Source organism: Micropterus dolomieu, linkage group LG02 (assembly GCF_021292245.1).
Source record: "Micropterus dolomieu isolate WLL.071019.BEF.003 ecotype Adirondacks linkage group LG02, ASM2129224v1, whole genome shotgun sequence".
NCBI lineage: Eukaryota > Metazoa > Chordata > Actinopteri > Centrarchiformes > Centrarchidae > Micropterus > Micropterus dolomieu.
Window position 1 is genome coordinate 32,601,829 of NC_060151.1, and position 7,686 is coordinate 32,609,514.

Here is a 7,686-nt window from a genome sequence, read left to right on the forward strand (position 1 = left end):
GACTCTGAGGTCAGGGCTCTGAGGTCAGGGCTCTGAGGTCAGGACTCTGAGGTCAGGGCTCTGACTCTGAGGTCAGGGCTCTGAGGTCAGGACTCTGAGGTCAGGGCTCTGAGGTCAGGGCTCTGAGGTCAGGACTCTGAGGTCAGGACTCTGACTCTGAGGTCAGGGCTCTGAGGTCAGGACTCTGAGGTCAGGACTCTGACTCTGAGGTCAGGGCTCTGAGGTCAGGACTCTGAGGTCAGGGCTCTGACTCTGAGGTCAGGGCTCTGAGGTCAGGGCTCTGAGGTCAGGACTCTGACTCTGAGGTCAGGGCTCTGAGGTCAGGGCTCTGAGGTCAGGGCTCTGACTCTGAGGTCAGGGCTCTGAGGTCAGGGCTCTGAGGTCAGGACTCTGACTCTGAGGTCAGGGCTCTGAGGTCAGGACTCTGAGGTCAGGACTCTGACTCTGAGGTCAGGGCTCTGAGGTCAGGACTCTGAGGTCAGGACTCTGACTCTGAGGTCAGGGCTCTGAGGTCAGGACTCTGAGGTCAGGGCTCTGAGGTCAGGACTCTGACTCTGAGGTCAGGGCTCTGAGGTCAGGACTCTGAGGTCAGGGCTCTGAGGTCAGGACTCTGACTCTGAGGTCAGGGCTCTGAGGTCAGGACTCTGACTCTGAGGTCAGGGCTCTGAGGTCAGGGCTCTGAGGTCAGGACTCTGACTCTGAGGTCAGGACTCTGAGGTCAGGGCTCTGAGGTCAGGACTCTGAGGTCAGGGCTCTGACTCTGAGGTCAGGGCTCTGAGGTCAGGACTCTGACTCTGAGGTCAGGACTCTGAGGTCAGGGCTCTGAGGTCAGGACTCTGAGGTCAGGGCTCTGAGGTCAGGACTCTGAGGTCAGGACTCTGAGGTCTGGAGGAAGAAGCCAGTCTGATGGCGGTCAAGTTATTTAAATGTCAGCTGGGTGTGAAACTGTTGCTGTTGTTTAATAATCTCATCATCACAAACGGCCACCTTCCTGTTTAGCCCCTCTTTATCTACAGATGTGACTTCCTGTCTGGCCGCTCAGAACAGGAAATGACATGCACGCAAACTGGACACCAAGTCCCCACACAGGCGCCGGGGGCCCTCTTGGGGCCCCAAGGTAATCGATAGCTGTGATGTCCCAGCTGTCCTCGGAGCTGCTTCGTGATGCCTTGAGGGACTGTCGGTTTTCTCACCTGTCGGGGCTCAATCTGTAAGCTGAACCCTTCTGAGCTGCTTCCTGTCTGCGTCAAAATAAAAGTCCCTCAGGTGAGTCTCATCGGATGCACCTGATTATGATGCTTATTATGATTTTAATACTGACGTCTGTAGTCTGGTGAGTGTAACTCACCGCTGTGGTAAATAAATACAGCTGTACAGGTGCATTTCAGATCGGGCTTTATCGCCAGGTATGTGTGCACACACGAGGAGTCTGGCTCTGGTTGTACAACGCTCGCCATGAGCGTACTCATATTTACACACTATAAACAAAACAGACAGATTGAGACAACAGAGCAGAGTGCAAAGAATGCAGGAGTGAATTATTATTATTATGTACATGTCGGAGGTGGATGTGATATACAGGTGCACACAGTGTGGTGAGTACAAAGGACGCTGGAATAAATAAGTGCAGGTGTGACGTACATGAGGGAGGTTGGGTAAACGGTAGATACAAATGAGACGGCTCTGAAAGAGAGAACGATGAATAAATAATAAGTAAACAGGTGGCTGATTAGAGACAGAGATACTGGGTATTATTTTTTATGATTACATCACTAATGATGTCACCAACTTTGCAGCCAAATATCAAACACTACACCAGGAGCCGCAGCGATATTACTGAGCGCTCCTGCTGCAGTCATTTCTCTCAGCTTCCTCTTCTCTGCCGTCAGCAGCAGCTGCTGAGCGCCGTTGGTTCTCCAAAACCAGACCCTTTTAAACTCCCTGCTTCCTTTTGGTTTCGCTTCTTTAGACGTGTTGGGCTCCGCGGTCAAGTTAGCAAGAATAAACATGCAACTTCTTGTTAGATTTTCAAAATAAAGCTACTTGTTGACGCTGTTTCTTTGTTGTTTGGGTATGTTTAGGAAACATTTGTGGTTTGACTTAAAATAACGTTACTGACACAATTTATGTAGTTGAAATGAAAAACATTCGCTCACTTGGCTTCTTGGAGAGAAATATTTGTACCGTTTTATATTCCATCAAACTTAGCACTCGCTATTTAAAAGCTACTAGTACTGATGTTTTAGTTAACTACTCCCATTTGTTGACAGGCACGTCACTGTCAGGCTTGAATTTTTCTTCTTCTTGTTTTTTTTTTGATTTGCGGTTGGCAAACTAGCGGAGAGGTGCTTTACCGCCACCAACTGGACTGGAGTGTGGAGTCTGAGAGGAGTACATGTTCCAGCCTTTTTGTCATTAAAAGTGTTGCTGTAAAAATACTTGAAAGTACAAAAATACATTTTACACAAAAATCTAAAAGGAGGCTAATCTTTTAAGCAATATTATTATATGGATATAATAATTATCCAAGATATTAATCAACTGAATTATGTAAGTTATGTCAGCTGAGAAGTAAAAACAACAGTACTTTAGCTTTGTTAGTATGATGTTAGTAGGAAGCGTGAAAAATACCTAGAAATATGTTCGATATATTCCCCCTCCAATCCCAGAACGTTTACGGTTGTGAAATAAAAAGGATCTTTGAGCGGGTTTGAACAGTGTGCAATGAACTCCTTGAGGCAAAACAGTTTTATCTAGTTTTAAGCTGTCTCCTATAAAGTAAAATAATCATCAAATTGCTACAAAAGGAGTGAACACTGGCCTTCTCATTGTTACAGAGGAAGCTGGAAGCAAGCGAGAGTTAATAATAATAATAATAATACATTATATTTCTACAGCACTTTTCAGGACACTCAAAGGCATTTTACAGTAAAAGCAGAAGTTATGTACATTTAAAACTGATTAAAAACACAAATAGCATAATATAAATATACAAACAGTAGATAAAAACATGTGGTGCGGAAATACATGAGAGCCAGTGGCTCTATATGATGTAAAAAGCTGGTCTAAAAAGGTGGGTTTAGATAAGTGATTAGAAAGAGTCCATGTCGCCGCAGTCTCGGATCTGTCGGGGGAAGGAGTTCCGGGCGATGTTTTTGAGGTGAAAGAAGTCAGTCCTTGTTACGTGGTTGATGTGGTGTTCAAAGTGAGGATGCTGTCAAAGATGACTCCTACGTTGCGGATGTGTGGGGATGGAGACAGGGTGGAGCTGTTGATGGAAAGGCTGAAGTTGTTGGTGTGTTTTGTGAGCGATTTGGGGCCGATGACGATCATGTCAGATTTATTGTAACTGAGCTGTAAGAAGTTGGTTTGCATCCAGGTTTGTATGTCGGTGAGGCAGCTGCTCAGAGTTGCAGAGGTAACTGTGGTGATGGATTTGGTGGAGATGTAGATCTGGACGTCATCGGCGTAGCGGTGGAAGCGGAGACCATATCTACGTATGATGAACAGGAGAGGACCGAGCACAGAGCCTTGGGGGACGCCTTGTGACAGAGGAGCAGTGGAGGAGGAGCAGTTATTGATGTTGATGAGCTGTTGTCTGTTGGTGAGGTAGGAGCGGAGCCAGGAGAGTGCAGCGGCAGTGATATTGGAGTAAGTTTCCAGTCGGGAGAGAAGGGTGGAGCGGTTGATGGTGTCGAAGGCTGCAGTGAAGTCGAGCGTGATTAGGATGGTGAGGTGACCGGAGTCGGCGGAGAGGAGGAGGTCATTGGTTATTTTGAGGAGGGCTGTTTCAGTGCTGTGTTGTGAGCGGAATCCAGATTGAAATGGTTCAAACTGGTTGTTAGTGGTGAGGTCGGTTTGAATGTGAGCAGCGACGACACGTTCCAGGATTTTTGATAGGAAGGGGAGATTGGAGATGGGTCGGAAAGTGGACATGATGTCGGGGTTGAGACCAGGTTTCTTGAGGATGGGGGGTGACAGCTGCAACTTTGAGTGTTGTGGGGACTGATCCAGATGTGAGGGAGGAATTAATGATTTTGATGATGAGTGGGGAGATGGATGGAGGGCAGGTCTTGATTAGGGATGATGGGATGGGGTCTAAGCTGCAGGTGGAGTTATTTATTTTGTGGTGAATTGTGACAGCTCTAAAGGGGGGCAGAGCTGAGAAACAAGACAGTAACTGAGAGTGAGGAGGGTTGGGGGCAGGTGGGGGTTGAGGGGACAGGGGAAGTAGTGAAGTTGCTGTAGATAGTGTCGATTTTAGAGAAGACTGCAAGGAGTTGCATTTGTCCACTGTGAAGGTTGTAGAGATGTTGTCGGGGGGTTGAGGAGTTGCTGGCAAAAGAGATTGTGGATGTCGCTGTTGCCCCGGAGGAGCACATCATTATGTACCTCAACAATGTTGCTAATACCTTTGCAACAGCATAGACTATCCCAAATACACAAGTGAAACAAGAAGAAAACATGCGACTGAAATCTGAAGCTGAAACAGCGAGCTGCTGATTCCTGCCTTATATTCTCAATTGTCTCCTGCCACCTTGCTTTTGTTTCCCTTCATATAAATAATTCCACCATTCCACCAGAAATTGGTGCAGAAATATTTGATTATGACACGTTCGTACTGAACATTAACCAATGAGGGAACTGGCGCCTGTTTTCTTCACTGGCACAGCCAGAAACTGCTGCCACATTTCTGCCCCTGAAATTTACGGCGCTGCGCAGTTCAGACGTCATTTCTGATTAGGTACTACTAACACGTATCCAAATACTACTGACTAGTAACATGGAAATGGTTACGAGTCACCCCTCAAATATTCACTGGTAACTAATTGTAAACAGTTATTTCAGCAAACTTTATTTATGTCAGCCGGACATACGAATCTTGGGAGAATGTTCCATTTGCTAAGAAGAGGAGGGTAGTACACATTTGTAAAACTGGTATAATTTTGTTTATTGTTTCCAATGATTACATTATATCACTCTTAACATGTTGTGAGACAGTTTGCGGTTGAGTTCAGAGGTTATATTCGCTGTATTTCTTTATTTTTCATGTCAACATGTTGACCATGTGATCGGTGAACCCCTCCCATTGTTATGTGGTGTGTGCGCACGAGAGGCTGTCTTACAGTCTGTGTTTGGAGCTAAAGAGACTATGTTCACAGGTCGTTTAGCCAATAAAAGTAGTCCCAGCAGCTAAATTGTGGTCCTATAACTATGTTCTGTAAGAGCGCTGTCAGACTGTATAATAGTACAAGCAAAAGGTTGTACTATAATCCGTTTTGAAGTTATTGCAATCTTAGCGTAACAACATTTTCAACTGTATCTCTTCGAAGTGCCGCCGCCCAATTAGAGTTGCGCTGCACGACCCGTGGCATTATGGGAGATGTAGTTTTCCTTTTGGTTCTACAGAGAACAAAGTTAAGCTGTGTGTGACCTCTCTAAGGATGTGTGTGCTCAGACATAACCATTGTAATTGTGTCACCTTGTGATGAATGAGACATGTGAGGCAGGGAACAGTTATTTTTCAGTTGTTTTACATTATTTATGCTTCCTTCACAGTAGTCCAAGAAGAGTGAACTGATGCACACATGTTGTATCATGTTGGACAAAATCACTAAAGAAAGATCCAAAGAAACGTGAAGTGCAGAGCCACCTAATCAGGTACCAGTGAGTACTGAAGGGCCCCTGACTGACAGGGGCCCCCAAAAATAATTATATTATATTATACATTATATAAACCATCATCATTGAGTATAAATATATTTCAAATAGAATAATAAAATGAATGATCTCTTTGTTTTTACTTGTCTTTGGCAGTAAAAGTTTTTTTTCCCCTGATATGCCACGGCCCCTTTTGCCGTTTATGTGGTATTTCTGGTGACCCTGAAATGCCACAGATTCACCCAGGAACCTGCCGTTGTTTGTGTGGGATTTCTGGTCTCAATCTAACGTTACGATGCCACGACATCTGCCGCTGATTCAATCAATCAATCAATCAATAAACCTGGACCGAGAGAAATATGTTAGCAACAGCAGTTGATTATGCAATATATAATATTGTGCATTTCTTCATGTAAACAGCAAGAGTCACGTTTATCTTATCTTCAACCAAGTCTCTTCCACGTATCTTCAACCAAGTCCAGTTGCCCTTGATTTTAACCTTCATTGGAGTCACGTTTAATGTACGCATTGTTTGGTGCAACACAGTTGGTTAACCTAGGTAATTATTGTGTGTTGGCACTATATTTTTAATATTAAATCCATATTTAATGTGGTTTTCATAGTAATAGATCTGTTTGGCCTTTCTACCAGCAGGTGGCAGTATTTAAATGAATGTCCAGTTTGTGTCTTTGTAAACTGTTTTAAATCCAGGTTACTTGTTTTTTATTATTAAGGATTTATTTGTAACATAGTTACCATCTTCATTCACCCACAGCCCAGCGTTAAACCTGCATCCCCTTCTGTTCTAACCTGGTTCTGCTGTCAGCTTCTTAGCAGCTCAGGCAACAAATACATCATAATACAGATCATCTGGCCAAAAGAATGATTTACCACACCACAAAGCCACTCCTTCCCTAAAGGTACATTCATGCATATCTGCAGTTTGCTCAAGATTATGTTTGGCAAAAGGAAAACATTCCAGCATAATAACCTTCTACCATCTGTGAAACGTTGTGCTGGTGGTAGTATCATGATCTGGGCTCGTTGTGTTGCATGTGTTTTGGAACGGCCAAGTCAAAGCGTTAAACCTGCATCCCCTTCTGTTCTAACCTGGTTCTACCACTACTGTCAGCTTCTTAGCAGAAATATCATAATACAGATCATCTGGCCAAAAGAATGATTTACCACTGTGCTATATGTGCTGTGTGAATCTTTCTTCTCCACACACATTCCAGTGTGTATAATATCCAACACTCCCACTGTGTAATGCAAGTGAAGAGAATCCATACAAGCCTTAAACATTTATTCAACATATAATGCACATTTCAATGGCAATGAATGTTCAGAAACTTCAAGCACCACTGCATAGTATATTTCCAATAGCAATAATAAACGCTATAATATTATGAATTAAAGCTGCAAGCAGCGTTGGGCGGGCCCTCGCACTTGTAAGCGCGTCCGCGTGTGAGCCGGCCGAGTTGCATATTCTGGAGCTCTGCCGGTGCGGCTGTGAATTTCCTACGCGGTTCCGACGCCGTATGAAGGTGTTGTATGTCACTTCCTGTGTCCCCTATGTGGAGCTACATAGCACTTGCCGCTATGAATATAAATCGGTATTGACGTGTAGATGTCTGCGGGGTGGGAGAGTTAACAAGCACGTAAAGTTTGTTTCAGATGTGAGCATGTACACTGAACAATAATGTACCCAAACAATAAAATAAATTCCTTTTATATTTCCCTGCCTTGTTGTTTATGTGTACATACAGAGGAAGAATGTGAGAACAGCACACATTTCATCTTTACTGTGTGTTAGAGCATGGGAGAACAGTGGATACTTTTAATACAGCCCACACCCCTAATACTGTGTAACTATAACAAGTAGAGAACAGAAGAAAAAGATGTTCTTTCTTTACAACTGTCTGCATAGCTTATTCATATTGTGTAATGAATGAAAATAAATAGGCCTACTAGGCTCCTCTCTACTTTGACATTTAAGATTAGCTTGTTTGATCCACCTTCATACAC

At 44.1% G+C, this 7,686-nt stretch overlaps 1 long non-coding RNA gene across 1 annotated transcript; it reads left to right on the forward strand.

Moving 5' to 3' along the window:
• The first annotated feature begins 876 nt into the window (after window positions 1-876).
• On the forward strand, window positions 877-5,978 carry LOC123963709. Its single transcript, XR_006823247.1, has 3 exons — window positions 877-1,266; window positions 5,560-5,661; window positions 5,818-5,978. It is a non-coding gene; the product is annotated as an uncharacterized LOC123963709 (long non-coding RNA).
• The last annotated feature ends 1,708 nt before the right edge of the window (window positions 5,979-7,686 follow it).